Source organism: Salmo trutta, chromosome 37 (genome assembly GCF_901001165.1).
Source record: "Salmo trutta chromosome 37, fSalTru1.1, whole genome shotgun sequence".
NCBI lineage: Eukaryota > Metazoa > Chordata > Actinopteri > Salmoniformes > Salmonidae > Salmo > Salmo trutta.
Genome location: NC_042993.1, coordinates 7,232,273 through 7,257,489, shown reverse-complemented (window position 1 = coordinate 7,257,489; position 25,217 = coordinate 7,232,273). Strand labels below are relative to the sequence as shown.

The window sequence follows — 25,217 nt, the reverse complement described above, 5'->3', positions numbered from 1 at the left end:
ACCACTATGTGGTATTTCTATGTCCCTAGAATAGTAGTCACCACTATGTGGTATTTCTATGTCCCTAGAATAGTAGTCACCACTATGTGGTATTTCTATGTCCCTAGAGTAGTAGTCCACCACTGTGGAATTTCTATGTCCCTAGAATAGTAGTCCACCACTATGAGGTATTTCTACGTCCCTAGAATAGTAGTCACCACTATGTGGTATTTCTATGTCCCTAGAATAGTAGTCCACCACTGTGGAATTTCTATGTCCCTAGAATAGTAGTCACCACTATGTGGTATTTCTATGTCCCTAGAATAGTAGTCACCACTATGAGGTATTTCTATGTCCCTAGAATAGTAGTCACCACTATGTGGTATTTCTATGTCCCTAGAATAGTTGTCACCACTATGAGGTATTTCTACGTCCCTAGAATAGTAGTCACCACTATGTGGTATTTCTATGTCCCTAGAATAGTAGTCACCACTATGAGGTATTTCTACGTCCCTAGAATAGTAGTCACCACTATGGGGTATTTCTATGTCCCTAGAATAGTAGTCACCACTATGTGGTATTTCTATGTCCCTAGAATAGTAGTTACCACTATGTGGTATTTCTATGTCCCTAGAATAGTAGTCACCACTATGTGGTATTTCTATGTCCCTAGAATGGTAGTCACCACTATGTGGTATTTCTATGTCCCTAGAGTAGTAGTCCACCACTGTGGAATTTCTATGTCCCTAGAATAGTAGTCCACCACTATGAGGTATTTCTACGTCCCTAGAATAGTAGTCACCACTATGTGGTATTTCTATGTCCCTAGAATAGTAGTCCACCACTGTGGAATTTCTATGTCCCTAGAATAGTAGTCACCACTATGTGGTATTTCTATGTCCCTAGAATAGTAGTCACCACTATGTGGTATTTCTATGTCCCTAGAGTAGTAGTCCACCACTGTGGAATTTCTATGTCCCTAGAATAGTAGTCCACCACTATGAGGTATTTCTACGTCACTAGAATAGTAGTCACCACTATGTGGTATTTCTATGTCCCTAGAATAGTAGTCCACCACTGTGGAATTTCTATGTCCCTAGAATAGTAGTCACCACTATGTGGTATTTCTATGTCCCTAGAATAGTAGTCACCACTATGTGGTATTTCTATGTCCCTAGAGTAGTAGTCCACCACTGTGGAATTTCTATGTCCCTAGAATAGTAGTCCACCACTATGAGGTATTTCTACGTCCCTAGAATAGTAGTCACCACTATGTGGTATTTCTATGTCCCTAGAATAGTAGTCACCACTATGAGGTATTTCTTGCCCTGTAGCTCACACAGGTCGGCTGGGATCTTCAGCCACAGACCCTTAGGTAAAGGTGTAATGACAAGTGTTTCTCTCTTTTGAGTTGGTTTGTTCTCTGTACAGAACCTGCATGAAAGAACCTGCATGACAGAACCTGCATGACAGAACCTGCATGACAGAACCTGCATGACATCACCTTTCTCGCGAAGTGGACACTGATCTGCTCTGACTGGCGCAGGATTTGTGTTGCCCTCTCCAGTGTCAAGTCTGGCTCCAGCTGTAGCTTTTGTGAAACATCACTGTCCATAATGCACAAAATGTTCAAATGCACAAAATGTTCATTCCGTTTTTCAATCACCACATCATAGTCGAATTAATCATTGTCATCAAAGGAGAATACATTGTAGACAATATCTGCATCTTTCCCTATTGCATAAAGTTGTGAATTCACCTGCACCACACCGGTCTCCTTATCCAGTTACGATGCCACTCAACTGGGGAAAGTCTCCAGATGGGCCATGCTGACGGCTGCAAGAAATCACACGGCTCTGGTGGGTTGAATTTTGACATTTTCCTCACTAATCGTCGACGTGCGAGTTCTTTAATTGTGACACCATGTCATGATGGAGACCAGGCAGTGAATTATCCGGTTAGTTCTGTTTACTAACTCTTAAATCAGACAATTAACATGCAGTCTAACGAGCTACTATCTGCTAGTCCTCATTGCTAGGTTAGTCATATCAGGTTATGATGATGACACGAATAACCGATCAATTATGGAGATAACTATCAGACATCACTACTCTCTCTCTCTCTTCACCCCTCTCTCTTTCTCTCTCGCTGTCTCTCTCTCTCTCTCTCTCTCTCTGTGACGCATTTATGTTCGGTGTGCATGGTCCCCATCCATCAAATCATTTTTTTTATATTGTTTGAGAAACAAAGAATGAACTGCAATTAAGCCATTTCAGTTGCCAGTTATTGCGGCCGTTGTCAGTAATATGCGGTGTGGAAATAGATAAGGCGTATCTCTGTCGCTGTGGCTGGTGGAGATATTCGGTTTGACCGATGCCATTAGATGCTGAGTTTTCTGAGGTGCTTCAGCTGTGTCCTATATTGTACCGACTGAGATGACCCAGATCCGTGTGCACGGCGACTGCCCATAAACCAATTAACTGTCTCTATTCTGTTTCTTATCTTCTCTCCCATGTCCCTTTTCTTCCTGTCGCTCTGTTGCTCCTTAAGGGAAAATCCACTAAGAAATGGTCGTTAAGCAACATACGATGCATTTTGCATCATCATGAGGATGTGGCAAGTGACAATTTGATTTTCTAAAGTCCTATATCTTGAAAATGTGATTTCTGACATGCAAAACACTTTGGAAATGTATCAACAGTGGACTAATGAATGGATTTGTCCTTCAACGCACCTCTCTCTCTCTCTCTCTCTCTCTCTCTCTCTCTCTCTCTCTCTCTCTCTCTCTTACTCTTTATTTCCCTCCCTCGCGCAATTCCCCGGTTGTATTGGGGTGGATGACGCGGCACCCATACCTGTGCTGTGGGCTTCTTGCGCCGGCTGGGCGTGCAGCCTGGGGAAGGAAGGGTGATGGGGATGCTGCTGCCATGGTAACAAGCCGATTAGATTCAGACCTTTGTGTGTATTTATTTATTTAATATTTCAGTTGCGTGCGTGCCTGAGAGGTGACAGGCGTTTTGGAAGTCAGCCTGCAATCGGAATCAGAATATTAAGACTGGTGTCGCGTTCCTTTTGAGTTATGATTGGCCATAGAATTGCATATTTAAATATTTGGCTATACCTTCTCAAGCTCAACAAGTTATTCCGGTTGGAACAGGACTTCATGGATCTAATTCATTCAAGCGCACTTAATTTCCTTGCATGGTTTTATTCATCAAGATTCGTTAAAAACATGTAAATGAAACGAAGGTTTTATTAATCGTAAATGAATAGGATGGGCTACAAAGATGTCGCTGTAACGGTCCAAGGATGTCATTGGGAGTGACTGGGGAAGTGGAAGAGGGGAGGAAACGCGTCTGAAATAGCACAACATTTATCCGGGCGGGTTTGGAGACGTCACATATTCTGCACTTGCCCAGGTTGTCTGTTCTGTTTGTGTTTCCGAACTGAATTCCGAAAATAACCCTAATGCTGACGCTAACAGCTTGTCTTGTTATACGTGCCCGGACAAAGGGAATATTATCGGCTGTTAGGCGAGTGTGGACTAAATTGGGGGTACGACCACTTGCATATGTACTCTTGCTTATTTTCGTGTCTTTGTGTGTGTATCTCTGTCTGTGTTTGAAAGCGTGTTTCAGTATAAATCAGTGCGCGGGTGAGTCAGACTGTGTGTGTCTCGTGACCGTTTGTGTCCGTTAAAACAAACCGATCCGTGCTGATGAGGCTCACGTGTACTTGTCATTCATAGGTAGCCAACCACCCAAAACTACCACCTCTCATCCACTGTCAAGATGAACTCTTACAGAATACTACCATGTGTCGATGAGAGCAAGAGGGAGACATATCCTTGACAACCAGAGAGGGGGGTCAAAGAGCGACCTGCGTCATGCCTGGTGTCGAAACGCTGAGGGCGGCAGTAGAAAGGCGAAGGTGGGCCTCAGGCCAGGAGAAGAAGGGAGGATGGAGAGATCTCGATGAAGAAAAGCGAGCTGGGGAAAGGAGGAGATAAGAGAAAGCACTTCCATCATATTTTTGGAGTGACAAATCTATTGTTGTTTTTAAGTGGCAAACTCCCAGAGGTGGGGTTAGGATGCACAGATCAGTGGAGAGGAGACAGATCACGACAAGCCATTGGAGATTATAAAAATTTGAGGTCAACTATTTAATCACCACCTTTCTCTTTCCCCAGACAGTCTTAGGTAGTAGCATTTTATTAGGCTCCTAGTTAAACATTGACAGGACATCTTGTCCCGTTTTGACAATCTGTTTCCAGAGTGAGAGTGACTGGTTATATTGATCTCCCTTTGCCACCCTTCTCCCTGGTTAGGGGATGGATGGGGTGGCGGGAGGTGTTGGGCCCCCTGGCGGGGGTGAGGGTCGGCCGGGTCGTAGTGGAGGAGACTCTAAGAGGCGCAGTAAGGGCAGCCTGCCCTCCCCAGGGTACCGCCTCTCCCAGGCATCTCTGGAGGGGGACAGGTCAGGGGTCGAGGGGTCCGGTTCCGGAGGGGGGCGACGGCGCCTCTCCATCTTGAGTGCCACCAGAGACGGCCTCCCCTTCCGTTCAGCTGGCACCCCGACCACCCCTGTCCCCCTGCCCCCTCCTCCAGCCCCCTTCTCCTCCGCCCAGCAGCGTTCTGTTGGCTTTTCCTCGTCACGCGCCGCCCTTGCCTCCACTTCCTCCTCCACCGGCACCGGAGTGGTCGTCGTAGCGTTGGGCCCGGAAACCACGACAACCACGGCTTGTAACACTGTGGCGGGCACGCCGGAGATGGGGAGTCTGTCTGGGACGGGGGGCATGGGGGGATTTGGGATGGGTCTGGACGGGGAAGACTACAGCTACTCCAACCAGTCCACCTTCATCCAGAGACAGTTTGGAGCCATGCTGCAGCCGGGGGTCAACAAGTTCAGCTTGCGCATGTTTGGGTCCCACAAGGCCGTGGCCATGGAGCAGGAGAGACTCAAATCAGCAGGGGAGTGGATCATACACCCCTACAGCGACTTCAGGTACGCATCATACACCCCTACAGCGAATTCAGGTACGCACCATACATCCCTACAGCGACTTCAGGTACGCACCATACACCCCTACAGCGACTTCAGGTACGCACCATACACCCCTACAGCGACTTCAGGTACGCACCATACACCCCTACAGCGACTTCAGGTACGCACCATACACCCCTACAGCGACTTCACGTACGCACCATACACCCCTACCGCGACTTCAGGTATGCACCATACACCCCTACAGCGACTTCAGGTACGCATCATACACCCCTACAGCGACTTCAGGTACGCATCATACACCCCTACAGCGACTTCAGGTACGCACCATACACCCCTACAGCGACTTCAGGTATGCACCATACACCCCTACAGCGACTTCAGGTACGCATCATACACCCCTACAGCGACTTCAGGTACGCACCATACACCCCTACAGCGACTTCAGGTATGCACCATACACCCCTACAGCGACTTCAGGTACGCATCATACACCCCTACAGCGACTTCAGGTATGCACCATACACCCCTACAGCGACTTCAGGTACGCATCATACACCCCTACAGCGACTTCAGGTACGCACCATACACCCCTACAGCGACTTCAGGTATGCACCATACACCCCTACAGCGACTTCAGGTACGCATCATACACCCCTACAGCGACTTCAGGTACGCACCATACACCCCTACAGCGACTTCAGGTACGCACCATACACCCCTACAGCTCTAGGGAATGGAAAATATCATGCACTGACAGCCACTTCAGGTCCATACAGACCATACAGCCTTGCCAGGGGGGAGGGAGGGGGTGGGGTGGAGAGGCACAGTGAGGGAGGGGAGAAGGAGTCTGGGTGTCTTTGGATGGGAGAGAGACGAGGTGAAAGACACAGTGGGGCCATGACCCAGAGGGAGAATATGTCCATCCTTCAGGTAAGAAAGAGAGGAAAGGAAGGAAGAGAGAAGAAGAAAAGAGAGGAGTGATCAGGAGATGGAGAATAGAGGGGAGGATGGATGGATGGATGGATAAAGGGATGGTCAGAGGGAGAGAGAGATGTGTTGAGGATATATAAGACAGTGGAGGAAACAGGTCAGACAGAGTGTGGGTGAGTAACCCTAACAGCAACATCACTTCAGTAACCACAACACTATGAATAGTGGAAGAGAGAAGAGGGAGGGATGGAAAGAGAGAGGGGGAGAGAAAGAGGTGTGAAAGACAGGGCAGCATAGAGGGAGAGCATGTCACCCCAATCAAATCTCATGTAGGCTACTCCATTCCATCCAAATCAATGAATAAAGGCTGTGTCTTCATTTGACCTATATAGCCTCATCTCCTTGAGTCCTTTCCTTTCCCTCATAACAACTGAAGAGATTTGACGAGGTTTCCACAGTTTATCAAGTCTTTCAGACCAGTGAAGGAGAGGCTGAGAAGGGGAAGCTAATGGGATGTACCCTGAGAGGAAAGACAGAGGGAGAGAAGAGACAGGACGTGCAGGCTGGCTGGTGGTGAGCTGATGATAAAGTTGGGGAACATCCTTCATGAACGTCCTTGTTACTAAGTTAGTAGAAACTCCTTAGAATAGAGAGAGAAAGAGAGGATTTGTGAATAGAGGGAGAATTGAAGGAAGGGAATCAGAGGAAGGGGGAGAGAGGGAGGGGGGAGAGAGAGGGGAGAGAAGGAGGGGAGAGGTAGGGTAGAGAGGGAGGGGGAAAGACAGAGAGGGGAGAGAAGGAGGGGAGAGGTAGGGGAGAGGAAGGGAGAGAGGGAGGGAGGGTGAGGGAGGGGAGAGAGAGGGAGGGTGAGGGAGGGGAGAGAAGGAGGGGAGAGGAAGGGAGAGAGAGGGAGGGTGAGGGAGGGGAGAGAAAGGGAGAGAGAGAGGGAGGGTGAGGGAGGGGAGAGAGAGGGAGGGAGATACTTTCTTAGAACGTGCTGTCCTGTCTAGTTTATTTTTACTGTAGTTCCGTAGCCCTTTCCTGCAGTCAAATGACCTAGTGGCTTCACAGGTGGAATGTTATTCATATTTTTCATACTTTTATAAGTAATAAACATTATTTCAAAAAAGCTGCTGAAAATCTGATGTTTCTATGTCAAACAGTTTTGTTATATTTCAGTCTTCTGTGATGTATATAAAGTGTAATATTGGTATGCGAACTCAAAGTGGAATACATTTGAACTCTATTCCTGACATGGTACAGGGGTCTTCTTTTTTTAAGCCCATAACCATGTGTATGAGGTGTGTATTTTAGTTTCACAGTAGATGTGTTTAAGACTACCTAGAAACACTCTGTGTGACCCTGATTTAGCCCAGTGCAGTAGGTTCATTGAACCAATCTGATAGAGGATATAATGAGACATGATATGTTACACACACTCACACACACACACACACACGTGCACAACACACACAACACACCACACACACACACTGTGTGTTCTCTGTGTGAAATATCTGTGATGTAAGTTGTCACTGTGCTTGCCCATAAAAATCAATCACACATAAGCCCTGTTTATACCTGCCACTAACATGCCTCCTTTGTCCTGATCTTGACCTGGTCTTTCAATCGTGTCTAAAAATGTGTCTAAAATGTGGGCTTAATAAGAATGTGGACAAGTTCAGGACAAAGCACACATGTTAGCACTCGACTAGCCTGTACCCCCGCACACTGACTCGGTACCCCCTGTATATTGCCTCGTTATTGTTCTTTTATTGTGTTACTTTTTATTTTTTACTTTAGTTTATTTAGTTAGTATTTTCTAAACTCTATTTCTTGAACCGCATTGTTGGTTAAGAGCTTGTAAGTAAGCATTTCACGGTAAGGTACCTGTTGTATTCGGCGCATGTGACAGATACAATTTGATTTGATTTGATATAGACAGGGTTTTAGATGGAGGCCTGCTGGCTTGGCCATGTGTGTGTGGTCTTGTGGGTGAACCCAACACAACACCCCCTGCTGGCTAATTACTGACAGTGTTTTAGAATCACAAATCTTTATAGAGAAAACCATCACATTGACAGTCCTTAGAAGGAGGTGAGGTGATCCTTAAAATGAAATGTCTTTAACTTCAGGCGTTGGATGTCTGTGAACATTTCATCATGTTGAAATCACTTCAGGGAATTAGATGGGGAAACATGTTGAAAACTCAGGGCTCCCAAGTGGTGCAGCAGTCTAGGGCACTGCATCTCAGTGCTAGAGGTGTCACCACAGACCCTGGTTTGATTCCAGGCTGTATCACAACCGGCCGTGATTGGGAGTCCCATTGGGCCGCGCACAATTGGCCCAGCGTCGTCCTGGTTAGGGTTTAGCCGGGGTAAGCCGTCATTGTAAATAAGAATTTGTTCTTAACTGACTTGCATAATTAAATAAAGGTTAAATAAAATAAAAAAGAAATAAAATCACTTCAGGGAATTAGATGAGACATTTTCTGGTGGTTGCTAGCCTTGGGTGTGTTTGAAACGTTTAAAAAACTTTGTAGACTGATGGATAATCAACCACCTGTCGATTGGTCTCTGTGTGGCGAGAGAGACAGAGTAGCAATCTCCAGACAGGCCTCAGAAACAATGGATTACTTGATCCCCCAGTCTCCTGGCCCACTTTGGTTCCGCCAGCCTCAATCGAATGCACACACACACACAAGCACACACACACACATATGAACACGAACACACACGAACACACACACATACGAACACACACATTCTCTTTTTTTTCTTTCTCATACTCTAAAACTCAATGGAGATCAGTCTCAGCTACCCCTCTTCTGATTCCAGTCAGGTGATGGAGGGAGGGAGATGGAGGGATGAGGGAAGTACAGAGGAGAGGTTTAGAGAATTGGATATCCTCCCTTTGCGCTTATTACTATTCACACATTCCATCACAATATGTAAATGACTGCACTATTCATTCTGTTATCACAATTGAATATGCATAAATTATGCATAATATTCTAAATTATGCATGTAGTGTATTCATTATGCATAATTCAGGTATCTAATCTTTCAATTAGGTACCTGTAGATTGGATCTATGAATAGAGAAGGGAGGGCGACAGACTGATATGGAGGGAACAATGGAGGGAACGAAAGACAGAGAGCTTAGTGACAAAGCCCTGTGTGTTTTGTCCTGACGATGACCTTGGTCTCCGGAGGTGTGTGTGTGTGCGTGCGTGCGTGCGTGTGTGTATAAAGTCTATCTTTGTTGAGTCTGGTGATAAGCTCTCACACCCATCACCTCATTAAGATAATACGAGTAGCCAAGACATAATGAGGAACAGAAAGAGAGGGGGAGAGAGTTGGAGAAAAATGTATTAAGAGCGACGTTAGAGGGATAGAGACAAAGTTCCTTTGTCTGGAACATATATTAGATATGCATATATTTCAGGCCAATAAAGCTTTAATAAAGCTAAAATAATAATTGTGAGAATACAGTGAGGCAGGGGGGAGGGAGAAAGTGGGGAAAGAGAGGGGGAAGGAGAAAGAGGGAAAGAGAGAGGGGGAGGAGAAAGAGGGAAAGAGAGAGGGGGGGAGAAAGAGGGGAAAAAGAGAGGGTGGACGGAGTAAGAGGGAAAGAGGGAGAGGGAAAAGTAGATATGTCCCAGATGCTTTAGTTTTGTTTAAGAGAGAGAGAAGTTGGTATTTACTGCATCAGCTGAGATTAGGAAGATGAGATAAGACTAATTTGCATGTCAGAAATGTTCTGCTATTTCTTTATTAACCTGCAGATACTTCAAGGTGTGGCTGAGCATGTCTCTGCATGTGTGTCTACCCATACACTGGAACCTTAGTTGTCATTTACATTTTGTCAAGTTCTAACAGGAAAACAATGAACTGAGACACAGGAAGGAAGTGACTTGTATTAAGAGCGATGACTGCTTGGTTGGAGTCCAGTAGAGCAGCAATTCCATTCCAACTCCAGTCTGCTCATGAATAGAACACTGATGAGGATGTCAATGAGAATCTCACAATTCAGAATTGGAATTTCTATGACATTCATCTCCTGAAATAAATTGACTGGAACTCTGTTCAGAAAAACAGATCTGGAAACATATTCATCCAGATTGGTTTATGGGGGTATAACAGGATGAATACAGATTGAACTATTTTCTCTCACAATGGATCTGGTTCCCTTTTAGCGAACCACACCCAGCCATAGGGCATATGCACTTAGAAAACAAGGTGCTATCTAGGACCTAAAAGGGTTCTTCGGCTGTTCCCATTGGCAAACCCTTTGAAGAACCCATTAGGGGTCCATGTAGAACCCTCTGTGGTTCCACATGGATCCCAAATGAGTTCTACCTGGAAACAAAAAGGGTTCTCCTATGGTGACAGCCGATTAACCTTTTGGTAACTTTTTTTCTAGTGTAGAATCACATTTATTTATATAGCCCTTCTTACATCAGCTGATATCTCAAAGTGCTGTACAGTAACCCAGCCTAAAACCCCAAACAGCAAGCAATGCAGGTGTAGAAGCACGGTGGCTAGGAAAAACTCCCTAGAAAGGCCAAAACCTAGGAAGAAACCTAGAGAGAAACCAGGCTATGAGGGGTGGCCAGTCCTCTTCTGGCTGTGCCGGGTGGAGATTATAACAGCACATGGCCTAGATGTTCAAATGTTCATAAATGACCAGCATTGTCAAATAATAATAATCATAGTAGTTGTCGAGGGTGCAACAAGTCAGTAACACAAGAGTAAGTGTCAGTTGGCTTTTTCATAGCCGATCTTTGAGAGTATCTCTACCGCTCCTGCTGTCTCTAGAGAGTTGGAAACAGCAGGTCTGGGACAGGTAGCACATCCGGTGAATAGGTCAGGGTTCGAGCAGGTCTGGGACAACAGGTCTGGGACAGGTAGCACGTCCGGTGAACAGGTCAGGGTTCCATAGCTGCAGGCAGAACAGTTGGAACTGGAGCAGCAGCACGGCCAGGTGAACTGGGGACAGCAAGGAGTCATCAGGCCAGGTAGTCCTGAGGCATGGTCCTAGGGCTCAGGTCCTCCGAGAGAGAGAAAGAAAGAGAAAGAGAGAATTAGAGAGAGCATATTTAAATTCACACAGGACACCGGAAAAGACAAGAGAAATACTCCAGATGTGACAGACTGACCCTAGCCCCCCGACACATAAACTACTGCAGCATAAATACTGGAGGCTGAGACAGGAGGGGTCAGGAGACACTGTGGCCCTATCCGATGAAACCCCCGGACAGGGCCAAACAGGTAGGATATAACCCCACCCACTTTGCCAAAGCACAGCCTCCACACCACTGGAGGGATATCTCCAACCACCAACATACCATCCCGGGACGAGGCCGAGTATAGCCCACAAAGATCTCCGCCACGGCACAGCCCAAGGGGGGGCACCAACCCAGACAGGAAGACCACGTCAGTGACTCAACCCACTCAAGTGACGCACCCCTCCCAGGGACGGCATGGAAGAACACCAGTAAGCCAGTGACTCGGCCCCCGTAATAGGGGTAGAGGCAGAGAATCCCAGTGGAAAGAGGGGAAACCGGCCAGGCAGAGACAGCAAGGGCGGTTCGTTGCTCCAGCCTTTCCGTTCACCTTCACACCCCTGGGCCAGACTACACTTAATGATAGGACCTACTGAAGAGATGTGTCTTCAGTAAAGACTTAAAGGTTGAGACTGAGTCTGCGTCTCTCACATGGGTACGCAGACTATTCCATAAAATGGAGCTCTATAGGAGAAAGCCCTGCCTCCAGCTGTTTGCTTAGAAATTCTAGGAACAATTAGGAGGCCCGCGTCTTGTGACCGTAGCGTACGTGTAGGTATGTACGGCAGGACCAAATCGGAAAGATAGGTAGGAGCAAGCCCATGTAATGCTTTCTAGGTTAGCAGTAAAACCTTCAAATCAGCCCTTGCCTTAACAGGAAGCCAGTGTAGGGAGGCTAGCACTGGAGTAATATGATCAAATTTTTTGGTTCTAGTCAGGATTCTAGCAGCCGTATTTAGCACTAGCGGAAGTTTATTTAGTGCTTTATCCGGGTAGCCGGAAAGTAGAGTATTGCAGTAGTCCAACCTAGAAGTAACAAAGGCATGGATTAATTTTTCTGCGTCATTTTTGGACAGAAAGTTTCTGATTTTTGCAATGTTACATAGATGGAAAAAAGCTGTCCTTGAAACAGTCTTGATATGTTCTTCAAAAGAGAGATCAGGGTCCAGAGTAACGCCAAGGTCCTTCACAGTTTTATTTGAGACGACTGTACAACCATCCAGATTAATTGTCAGATTCAACAGAAGATCTCTTTGTTTCTTGGGACCTAGAACAAGCATCTCTGTTTTGTCCGAGTTTAAGAGTAGAAAGTTTGCAGCCATCCACTTCCTTATGTCTGAGACACAGGCTTCTAGCAAGGGCAATTTTGGGGCTTCACCATGTTTCATTGAAATGTACAGCTGTGTGTCATCCGCATAGCAGTGAAATTTAACATTATGTTTTCGAATGACATCCCCAAGAGGTAAAATATATAGTGAAAACAATAGTGGTCCTAAAACGGAACCTTGAGGAACACCGAAATTTACAGTTGATTTGTCAGAGGACAAACCATTCACAGAGACAAACTGATATTTTTCCGACAGATAAGACCTAAACCAGGCCAGAACTTGTCCATGTAGACCAATTTGGGTTTCCAATCTCTCCAAAAGAATGTGGTGATCGATGGTATCAAAAGCAGCACTAAGATCTAGGAGCACGAGGACAGACGCAGAACCTCGGTCTGACGTCATTAAAAGGTCATTTACCACCTTCACAAGTGCAGTCTCGGTGCTATGATGGGGTCTAAAACCAGACTGAAGCGTTTCGTGTACATTGTTTGTCTTCAGGAAGGCAGTGAGTTGCTGCGCAACAGCTTTTTCTAAAATTTTTGAGAGGAATGGAAGATTCGATATAGGCCGATAGTTTTTTATAATTTCTGGGTCAAGATTTGGCTTTTTCAAGAGAGGCTTTATTTCTGCCACTTTTAGTGAGTTTGGTACACATCCGGTGGATAGAGAGCCGTTTATTATGTTCAACATAGGAGGGCCAAGCACAGAAAGCAGCTCTTTCAGTAGTTTAGTTGGAATAGAGTCCAGTATGCAGCTTGAAGGTTTAGAGGCCATGATTATTTTCATCATTGTGTCAAGAGATATAGTACTACAGCACTTTAGTGTCTCCCTTGATCCTAGGTCCTGGCAGGGTTGTGCAGACTCAGGACAACTGAGCTTTGGAGGAATACGCAGATTTAAAGAGGAGTCCGTAATTTGCTTTCTAATGATCATGATCTTTTCCTCAAAGAAGTTCATGAATTCATCACTGCTGAAGTGAGAGCCATCCTCTCTTGGGGAATGCTGCTTTTTAGTTAACTTTGCGACAGTATCAAAAAGAAATTTCGGATTGTTCTTGTTTTCCTCAATTAAGTTGGAAAAATAGGATGATCGAGCAGCAGTGAGGGCTCTTCGATACTGCACGGTACTGTCTTTCCAAGCTAGTCGGAAGACTTCCAGTTTGGTGTGGCGCCATTTCCGTTCCAATTTTCTGGAAGCTTGCTTCAGAGCTCGTGTATTTTCTGTATACCAGGGAGCTAGTTTCTTATGACAAATGTTTTTAGTTTTTAGGGGTGCAACTGCATCTAGGGTATTGCGCAAGGTTAAATTGAGTTCCTCGGTTAGGTGGTTAACTGATTTTTGTCCTCTGACGTCCTTGGGTAGGCAGAGGGAGTCTGGAAGGGCATCAAGGAATCTTTGGGTTGTCTGGGAATTTATAGCACGACTTTTAATGCTTCTTGGTTGGGGTCTGAGCAAATTATTTGTTGCGATTGCGAACGTAATAAAATGGTGGTCTGATAGTCCAGGGTTATGAGGAAAAACATTAAGATCCACAACATTTATTCCATGGGACAAAACTAGGTCCAGAGTATGACTGTGGCAGTGAGTAGGTCCAGAGACATGTTGGACAAAACCCACTGAGTCGATGATGGCTCCGAAAGCCTTTTGGAGTGGGTCTGTGGACTTTTCCATGTGAATATTCAACTCACCAAAAATTTGAATATTATCTGCGATGACTACAAGGTCCGATAGGAATTCAGGGAACTCAGTGAGGAACGCTGCATATGGCCCAGGAGGCCTGTAAACAGTAGCTATAAAAAGTGATTGAGTAGGCTGCATAGATTTCATGACTAGAAGCTCAAAAGACGAAAATGTCGTTGTTGTTTTTTTTGGGGTAAATTGAAATTTGCTATCATAAATGTTAGCAACACCTCCACCTTTGCGGGATGCGCGGGAGATATGGTCACTAGTGTAACCAGAGGGTGAGGCCTCATTTAACACAGTAAATTCATCAGGCTTAAGCCATGTTTCAGTCAGGCCAATCACATCAAGATTATGATCAGTGATTAGTTCATTGACTATAACTGCCTTTGAAGTGAGGGATCTAACATTAAGTAGCCTATTTTGAGATGTAAGGTATCACAATCTCTTTCAATAATGGCAGGGATGGAGGAGGTCTTTATACTAGTGAGATTGCTAAAGCGAACACCGCCATCTTTAATTTTGCCCAACCTAGATCGAGGCACAGACACAATCTCAATGGGGATAGCTGAGCTGACTACACTGACTGTGCTAGTGGCAGACTCCACTAAGCTGGCAGGCTGGCTAACAGCCTGCTGCCTGGCCTGCACCCTATCTCATTGTGGAGCTAGGGGAGTTAGAGCCCTGTCTATGTTCGTAGATAAGATGAGAGCACCCCTCCAGCTAGGATGGAGTCCGTCACTCCTCAACAGTCCAGGCTTGGTCCTATTTGTGGGTGAGTCCCAGAAAGAGGGACAATTATCTACAAATTCTATCTTTTGGGTGGGGCAGAAAACAGTTTTCAACCAGCGATTGAGTTGTGAGACTCTGCTGTAGTGCTCATCACTCCCCTTAACTGGGAGGGGGCCAGAGACAATTAATCGATGCCGACACATCTTTCTAGCTGATTTACACGCTGAAGCTATGTTGCGCTTGGTGACCTCTGACTGTTTCATCCTAACATCGTTGGTGCCGACGTGGATAACAATATCTCTATACTCTCTACACTCGCCAGTTTTAGCTTTAGCCAGCACCGTCTTTAGATTAGCCTTAACGTCGGTAGCCCTGCCCCCTAGTAAACAGTGTATGATCGCTGGATGATTCGTTTTTAGTCTAATACTGCGGGTAATGGAGTCGCCAATGACTAGGGTTTTCAATTTGTCAGAGCTAATGGTGAGAGGCTTCGGCGTCTCAGACCCCACTGAACAGCCAGACTGCCTGGTCTGAAGTACCCAGCACGTATTGTACCACAAAGCAAAAATTCAGACACCCATTTCTGAGCATCAAGCATTTTAATCTTTCCCCTGAAAAAAATCCCTCCCATTCTTCCCTTCTCCAGACTTGACCTTTAAATGTTGTCATTTGTTTGTGGGCACAAAAATTTGCTGGTATCAGCTGTCACAACCCAGCTTGGACAAAGGAACCTAATGTGTAGAGACTTAATGAGGTTTGGTGATGTGATGTTCTCTGGAAGGTGTCTGTTCTTTAGTCTCTTCACATACACATATAAACTCAGCAAAAAAATAAACGTCCTCTCACTGTCAACTGCGTTTATTTTCAGCAAACTTAACATGTGTAAATATTTGTATGAACATAACAAGATTCAACAACTGAGACATAAACTGAACAAGTTCCACAGACATGTGACTAACAGAAATGGAATAATGTGTCCGTGAACAAAGGGGGGGGGGGTCAAAATCAAAAGTAACAGTCAGTATCTGGTGTGGCCACCAGCTGCATTAAGTACTGCAGAGCATCTCCTCATGGACTGCACCAGATTTGCCAGTTCTTGCTGTGAGATGTTACCCCACACTTCCACCAAGGCATCTGCAAGTTCCCGGACATTTCTGGGGGGAATGGCCCTAGCCCTCACCCTCCGATCCAACAGGTCCCAGACTTGCTCAATGGGATTGAGATCTGGGCTCTTCGCTGGCCACGGCAGAACACTGACATTCCTATCTTGCAGGAATTCACGCACAGAACGTGCAGTATGGCTGGTGGCATTGTCATGCTGGAGGGTCATGTCAGGATGAGCCTGCAGACATGAGGGAGGAGGATATCTTCCCTGTAACGCACAGCGTTGAGATTGCCTGCAATGACAACAAGCTCAGTCCGATGACGCTGTGACACACCGCCCCAGACCATGACGGACCCTCCACCTCCAAATCGATCCCGCTCCAGAGTACAGGCCTCGGTGTAACGCTCATTCCTTCGACGATAAACGCAAATCCCATCACCACTCCTGGTGAGACAAAACTGCGACTCGTCAGTGAAGAGCACTTTTTGCCAGTTCTGTCTGGTCCAGCGACGGTGGGTTTGTGCCCATAGGCGATGTTGTTGCCGGTGATGTCTGGTGAGGACCTGCCTTACATCAGGCCTACAAGCCCTCAGTCCAGCCTCTCTCAGCCTATTGCGGACAGTCTGAACACTGATGGAGGGATTGTGCGTTCCTGGTGTAACTCGGGCAGTTGTTGTTGCCATCCTGTACCTGTCCCACAAGTGTGATGTTCGGATGTACCCATCCTGTACAGGTGTTGTTACACGTGGTCTGCCACTGCGAGGACGTCCTGTCTCAGGCATCTCACAGTACGGACATTGCAATTTATTTCCCTAGCCACATCTGCAGTCCTCATACCTCCTTGCAGCATGCCTAAGGCACGGTCACACAACTGAGCAGGGACCCTGGGCAGCTTTCTTTTGGTGTTTTTCCCAAGTCAGTAGAAAGGCCTCTTTAGTGTCCTATGTTTTCATAACTGTGACCTTAATTGCCTACTGTCTTTAAGCTGTTAGTATCTTAAAGAACGTTCCACATGTGCATGTTCATTAATTGTTTATGGTTCATTGAACAAGCATGGGAATCAGTGTTTAACCTCTTACATCTAGACGTTCCGCTAGTGGAACACCACTCCAATATCCAATGATAAGGCGTGGCGCGAATTACAAATTCCTCGAAAATCCGAAAACTTCAATTTTTCAAACATATGACTATTTTACATCATTTTAAAGACAAGACTCTCCTTTATCTAACCACACTGTCCGATTTCAAAAAGGCTTTACAATGAAAGCAAAACATTAGATTATGTCAGCAGAGTACCCAGCCAGAAATAATCAGACACCCATTTTTCAAGCTAGCATATAATGTCACAAAAACCAAAATCACAGCTAAATGCAGCAGTAACCTTTGATGATCTTCATCAGATGACACTCCTAGGACATTATGTTATACAATACATTCATGTTTTGTTCAATCAAGTACATATTTTTATCAAAAAACAGCTTTTTACATTAGCATGTGACGTTCAGAACTAGCATTCCCACCGAACACTTCCGGTGAATTTACTAAATTACTCACGATAAACGTTCACAAAAAACACAATTATTTTAAGAATTATAGATACAGAACTCCTTTATGCAATCGCGGTGTCCGATTTTAAAATAGCTTTTCGGTGAAAGCACATTTTGCAATATTCTGAGTAGATAGCTCGCCATCACGGGCTAGCTAATTTGACACCCACCAAGTTTGGTACTCACCAAACTCAGATTTACTATAAGAAAAATTGGATTACCTTTGCTGTTCTTCGTCAGAATGCACTCCCAGGACTTCTACTTCAACAACAAATGTTGGTTTGGTTCCAAATAATCCATAGTTATATCCAAATAGCGGCGTTTTGTTCGTGCGTTCAAGACACTGTCCGAAGGGTGACGAAGGGTGACGCGCGGACGCGTATTGTGACAAAAAAAATCAAAATATTCCATTACCGTACTTCGAAGCATGTCAGACGCTGTTTAAAATAAATTTTTATGCGATTTTTCTCGTAAAAAAGCGATAATATTCCGACCGGGAGACGTCCTTCCCGTTCAAAGACTCAAAATCTAAAATGGACTCTTCACGTGCACACGCGCACCCGTCTCATTGTTCTCAGATCGACCACTTACCAAATGCGCTACTGTTTTTCAGCCATGGACAGCAGAGTCATCATTCAACGTTCTGGCGCCTTCTGAGAGCCTATGGGAGCGTTAGAAAGTGTCACGTTACAGCAGAGATCCTTTGTTTTGGATAGAGATAACAAAGAAGGCCAAGAAATGGTCAGACAGGGTACTTCCTGTACAGAATCTTCTCAGGTTTTGGCCTGCCATTTGAGTTCTGTTATACTCACAGACACCATTCAAACAGTTTTAGAAACTTTGGAGTGTTTTCTATCCAAAGCTACTAATTATATGCATATTCTAGTTTCTGGGCAGGAGTAATAACCAGATTAAATCAGGTACGTTTTTTATCCGGCCGTGAAAATACTGCCACCTATCCATAACAAGTTAAACCCTTTACAATGAAGATGTGTGAAGTTATTTGGATTTTTACGAATTATCTTTGAAAGACAGGGTCCTGAAAAAGGGACGCTTCTTTTTTTGCTGAGTTTATATATAGTGGCGGTTTCAGCGCCAAGATCTTTGTAAGGCAGGGTTTACACATACAAACACACACCACCAGTCCAAGGGAAGGGTTAAACCACTTTATTATCAGGTTTTGGCAGCGTTCCTCATATACACAACTCAAAACAAACAGAGTAAATACTTTGTCACCAGTGGAAGATCCTCCAAATTTGGTCTTCAGGGGTTCCATCCTTGTTGAAATCATCAGTTCCTTTCTTCCGGCAAACCTCCTTCTCCACCGTACTCTCTGCCGCTCCAATAACCTCCTACTCGTTTACCTGCCGGGGTCAAAGGAAAGAACCAAGAAAGAAAACCCAGGGCGCGGTTAAGTAGAGGCCCTGATTGGTTTCAGCTGTCCACAGTTTGGCTCTAATTACAACTGGAGACAGGTGTGGCTGTTCTGCTGCAGTCTAGAATTTTTCCCTGAGCAGTCTATGCTCCTGCCTCTGGGGAATACTTCACATTGCTGTCCGTGGTCCTACCTCTGGGGAATACTTCACATTGATGTCCGTGGTCCTGCCTCTGGGGAATATTTCACGTTGCTGTCCGTGGTCCTGGCAGCCAGAAAACACAGAACCTTGCAGGCACATACCGTCCATTCACCACACAGCCCCTGAAACAACTACAATATATACTGCTAAAAAAAATAAAGGGATCTTATCCCGATCTTATCCCGGTATTGGGATTCATTGTCATGTGACCATGGCGGGGAATTCAAAACTGCAAGAGTAATCATTTCAAAAAATCAAATAATCAACTATTTTCCTCCATTTGAAAGATATATCTCCTAAATCTAACCACGCTGTCCGATTTTCAGAGGCATTACGGAGAATGCATAAAGTTAGGTTATGTGAGGAGAGTACATTGACAATAGCTGCGTGTAATGTTTAGCCAATTCAAAGAAGGGCATCAACAGACAGAAAACTAGCTAGAATTATGCACTTACCTTTGACAATCTGCATCAGATGACACTCATAGGACATTATGTTATACAATACATGCATTTTTAGTTCCATCAAGTTCATATTTATATCCAAAAACAGCATTTACAGTCGCGGTGAAATTCAGAATTTTTTTCGGCTCGAATGCACCCAGTGAATCCAGCATTACAAATCACGGAATTACTATTCGAAAACATTGGTAAATTATAATATTGTCATTCAAAGAATAATATATTATCATCTCGTAATTGCTACCGAAGGGCCAGATCTCAAAATAACTTTACTGGGAAATCACATTTTGTATAAACTGGGTACTATGCTAACAACAATAAGCTATATGCTAAGCTAAGCTAAGCTATACCGTTAGCATTAGCATCATCTAATATCGATAATAACATTCTAAATATCCCCTTACCTTTGATTATCTCCATCAGAAGGCGCTGCCAGAGATCCCAGGTCCAGAACAAATGTGGTTTCTTTTGACAAAGTTCATAATTTATGTCCAAATAGTTAGCGTTCAGTAGGCTCCCACAAAATGAGGTGGGCAGTGTAAAGTCACGTCGAAAAACTAAAGAAAACCTAGTAAATAATCTATTTACGTTTGTTTAAACATGTCAAACGTTGTTTAGCACTAATCTTTTGTTCCATTTTTAACGTGAAACATCAGTAAACATCAGTAATATTTTCACACAACCTATCAAGTGTCTAGAATAAACGATAATGACAAAGGCACTCTTCTCAGATTCATGCGCAGGCGCAAAAAATGAAGTGATGACGTGTCAACTTGTAAGCTTTCTAATTCGGTGTGTATTTATCACAGATGCTTCAAACAACTTTCTAAAGATCGTTGACATCTAGTGGAAGCAGTAGGAGTTGCGAACTGAATCCTTTCTCACTGTGGTATCTTTAAAACAATGACACTAAATAGTACAGTCACAAAATTCTCTTTTTTTTAAATCTATTTTTCACAGGTTTTTGCCTGCAATATGAGTTTTGTTATACTTACAGACACCATTCAAACTGTTTTAGAAAATTCAGAGTGTTTTCTATCCGAATGTGTTAATAATATGCATATCCTAGCTTCTGAGTTGGTGTAGGAGGCAGTTAAAAATTGCCACATATTTTTTTCAAAATTCTCAATACTGCCCCCGTGGCCCGTAGAGGTTAAACAACACATCCTAGATCTGAATGAAAGAAATAATCTTATTAAATACTTTTTTCTTTACATAGTTGAATGTGCTGACAACAAAATCACACAAAAATAATCAATGGAAATCCAATTTATCAACCCATGGAGGTCTGGATTTGGAGTCACACTCAAAATTAAAGTGGAAAACCACACTACACACTGATCCAACTTTGATGTAATGTCCTTAAAACAAGTCAAAATGAGGCTCAGTAGTGTGTGTGGCCTCCACGTGCCTGTATGACCTCCCTACAACGCCTGGGCATGCTCCTGATGAGGTGGCGGATGGTCTCCTGAGGGATCTCCTCCCAGACCTGGACTAAAGCATCTGCCAACTCCTGGACAGTCTGCGGTGCAATGTGGCGTTGGTCGATGGAGCGAGACATGATGTCCCAGATGTGCTCAATTGGATTCAGGTCTGGGGAACGGGCAGGCCAGTCCATAGCATCAATGCCTTCCTCTTGCAGGAACTGCTGACACACTCCAGCCACATGAGGTCTAGCATTGTCTTGCATTAGGAGGAACCCAGGGCCAACCGCACCAGCATATGGTCTCACAAGGGGTCTGAGGATCTCATCTCGGTACCTAATGGCAGTCAGGCTACCTCTGGCGAGCACATGGAGGGCTGTGCGGCCCCCCAAAGAAATACCACCCCACACCATGACTGACCCACCGCCAAACCGGTCATGCTGGAGGATGTTGCAGGCAGCAGAACGTTCTCCACGGCATCTCCAGACTCTGTCACGTCTGTCACATGTGCTCAGTGTGAACCTGCTTTCATCTGTGAAGAGCACAGGGCGCCAGTGGCGAATTTGCCAATCTTGGTGTTCTCTGGCAAATGCCAAACGTCCTGCACGGTGTTGGGCTGTAAGAACAACCCCCACCTGTGGACGTCGGGCCCTCATACCACCCTCATGGAGTCTGTTTCTGACCGTTTGAGCAGCCACATGCACATTTGTGGCCTGCTGGAGGTCATTTTGAAAGGCCCTGGCAGTGCTTCTCCTGCTCCTCCTTGCACAAAGGCGGAGGTAGCGGTCCTGCTGCTGGGTTGTTGCCCTCCTACGGCCTCCTCCACGTCTCCTGATGTACTGGCCTGTCTCCTGGTAGCGCCTCCATGCTCTGGACACTACGCTGACAGACACAGCAAACCTTCTTGCCACAGCTCGCATTGATGTGCCATCCTGGATGAGCTGCACTACCTGAGCCACTTGTGTGGGTTGTAGACTCCGTCTCATGCTACCACAAGAGTGAAAGCACCGCCAGCATTCAAAGTGACCAAAACATCAGCCAGGAAGCATAGGAACTGAGAAGTGGTCTGTGGTCCCCACCTGCAGAACCACTCCTTTATTGGGGGTGTCTTGCTAATTGCCTATAATTTCCACCTGTTGTCTATTCCATTTGCACAACAGCATGTGAAATTTACTGTCAATCAGTGTTGCTTCCTAAGTGTACAGTTTGATTTCACAGAAGTGTGATTGACTTGGAGTTACATTGTGTTGTTTAAGTGTTCCCTTTATTGTTTTGAGCAGTGTATATATATATATACAGTGGGGGAAAAATCCCCTGCTGATTTTGTATGTTTGCCCACTTACAAAGAAATGATCAGTCTATAATTTTACTGGTAGGTTTATTTGAACAGTGAGAGACAGAATAACAACAAAAAAATCCAGAAAACCGCATGTCAAAAATGTTATAAAATGATTTGCATTTTAATGAGGGAAATAGGTATTTGACCCCTCTGCAAAACATGACTTAGTACTTGGTGGCAAAACCCTTGTTGGCAATCAGAGGTCAGACGTTTCTTGTAGTTGGCCACCAGGTTTGCACACATCTCAGGAGGGATTTTGTCCCACTGCTCTTTGCAGATCTTCTCCAAGTCATTAAGGTTTCGAGGCTGACGTTTGGCAACTCGAACCTTCAGCTCCCTCCACAGATTTTCTATGGGATTAAGGTCTGGAGACTGGCTAGGCCACTCCAGGACCTTAATGTGCTTCTTCTTGAGCCACTCCTTTGTTGCCTTGGTCGTGTGTTTTGGGTCATTGTCATGCTGGAATACCCATCCACGACCCATTTTCAATGCCCTGGCTGAGGGAAGGAGGTTCTCACCCAAGATTTGACGGTACATGGCCCCATCCATCGTCCCTTTGATGTGGTGAAGTTGTCCTGTCCCCTTAGCAGAAAAACACCCCCAAAGCATAATGTTTCCACCTCCATGTTTGACGGTGGAGATAGTGTTCTTGGGGTCATAGGCAGCATTCCTCCTCCTCCAAACACGGCGAGTTGAGTTGACATCAAAGAGCTCCATTTTGGTCTCATCTGACCACAACACTTTCACCAGTTGTCCTCTGAATCATTCCGATGTTCATTGGCAAACTTCAGACGGGCATGTATATGTATTCTTGAGCAGGGGGACCTTGCGGGCGCTGCAGGATTTCAGTCCTTGACGGCGTAGTGTGTTACAAATTGTTTTCTTGGTGACTATGGTCCCAGCTGCCTTGAGATCATTGACAAGATCCTCCCGTGTAGTTCTGGGCTGATTCCTTACCGTTCTCATGATCATTGCAACTCCACGAGGTGAGATCTTGTATGGAGCCCCAGGCCGAGGGATATTGACAGTTCTTTTGTGTTTCTTCCATTTGCGAATAATCACACCAAATGTTGTACCCTTCTCACCAAGCTGCTTGGCGATGGTCTTGTAGCCCATTCCAGCCTTGTGTAGGTCTACCATCTTGTCCCTGACATTCTTGGAGAGCTCTTTGGTCTTGGCCATGGTGGAGAGTTTGGAATTTGATTGATTGATTGCTTCTGTGGACAGGTGTCTTTTTTACAGGTAACAAGCTGCGGTTAGGAGCACTCCCTTTAAGAGTGTGCTCCTAATCTCAGCTCGTTACCTGTATAAAAGACACCTGGGAGCCAGAAATCTTTCTGATTGAGAGGGGGTCAAATACTTTTTCCCTCATTAAAATGCAAATCAATTTTTAACATTTCTGACATGCGTTTTTCTGGATATTTTTGTTGTTATTCTGTCTCTCACTGTTCAAATAAACCTACCATTAAAATTATAGACTGATCCTTTCTTTGTCAGTGGGCAAACGTACAAAATCAGCAGGGGATCAAATACTTTTTTCCCCCACTGTATGTCTCTCTCTCCATCGGTCTGTCTGTCTGTCTGCTTTGTACATAATCTCAGAGCCTCACCGAGACAGATAATATGTTATTATCTGTACTACTTGAATCTACTGAGGTTTAGCCAAACCTGAGGTTTATCTCTGTTAAAGACTACTGCCAGACTAGCCGGAGCAGTGTGTAGGGGGTGAGATAGTGGTGTCTTCTGCCAGACTAGCCGGAGCAGTGTGTAGGGGGGTGAGATAGTGGTGTCTTCTGCCAGACTAGCTGGAGCAGTGTGTAGGAGGGTGAGATAGTGGTGTCTTCTGCCAGACTAGCCGGAGCAGTGTGTAGGGGGGAGAGATAGTGGTGTCTTCTGCCAGACTAGCCGGAGCAGTGTGTAGGGGGGTGAGATAGTGGTGTCTTCTGCCAGACTAGCCGGAGCAGTGTGTAGGGGGTGAGATAGTGGTGTCTTCTGCCAGACTAGCCGGAGCAGTGTGTAGGGGGTGAGATAGTGGTGTCTTCTGCCAGACTAGCTGGAGCAGTGTGTAGGGGGTGAGATAGTGGTGTCTTCTGCCAGACTAGCCGGAGCAGTGTGTAGGGGGTGAGATAGTGGTGTCTTCTGCCAGACTAGCTGGAGCAGTGTGTAGGGGGTGAGATAGTGGTGTCTTCTGCCAGACTAGCCGGAGCAGTGTGTAGGGGGTGAGATAGTGGTGTCTTCTGCCAGACTAGCTGGAGCAGTGTGTAGGGGGTGAGATAGTGGTGTCTTCTGCCAGACTAGCCGGAGCAGTGTGTAGGGGGTGAGATAGTGGTGTCTTCTGCCAGACTAGCTGGAGCAGTGTGTAGGGGGTGAGATAGTGGTGTCTTCTGCCAGACTAGCTGGAGCAGTGTGTAGGGGGTGAGATAGTGGTGTCTTCTGCCAGACTAGCCGGAGCAGTGTGTAGGGGGTGAGATAGTGGTGTCTTCTGCCAGACTAGCCGGAGCAGTGTGTAGGGGGTGAGATAGTGGTGTCTTCTGCCAGACTAGCTGGAGTAATGTGTAGGGGGTGAGATAGTGGTGTCTTCTGCCAGACTAGCTGGAGCAGTGTGTAGGGGGTGAGATAGTGGTGTCTTCTGCCAGACTAGCTGGAGCAGTGTGTAGGGGGTGAGATAGTGGTGTCTTCTGCCAGACTAGCTGGAGCAGTGTGTAGGGGGTGAGATAGTGGTGTCTTGTCATAATCCGTGTATGTAGGTGGCAGGGAAGTCGGGCGCAGGAGGAACCAGAGTGGTTAAAAAATTTAGTATTTATTAACAAAACTAACTCCAAAACCAACGTAGAAAAATAATACGGGTAAACAATAACCCGTCGCACACCGATACATCAACAACACGTACATAACATAACAAACAATCACCGACAAGGATATGAGGGGAAACAGAGGGTTAAATACACAACATGTAATTACTGGGATAAGAAACAGGTGTGTAAGGAGACCAGACAAAACCAATGGAAAATGAAAAACTGATCAATGGTGGCTAGAAGACC

At 45.5% G+C, this 25,217-nt stretch overlaps 1 pseudogene; it reads left to right on the top strand.

Moving 5' to 3' along the window:
• The first annotated feature begins 1,082 nt into the window (after positions 1 to 1,082).
• The window catches only part of LOC115176442 (potassium/sodium hyperpolarization-activated cyclic nucleotide-gated channel 2-like), a 35,601-nt pseudogene continuing 11,466 nt past the window's right edge, over positions 1,083 to 25,217 (top strand).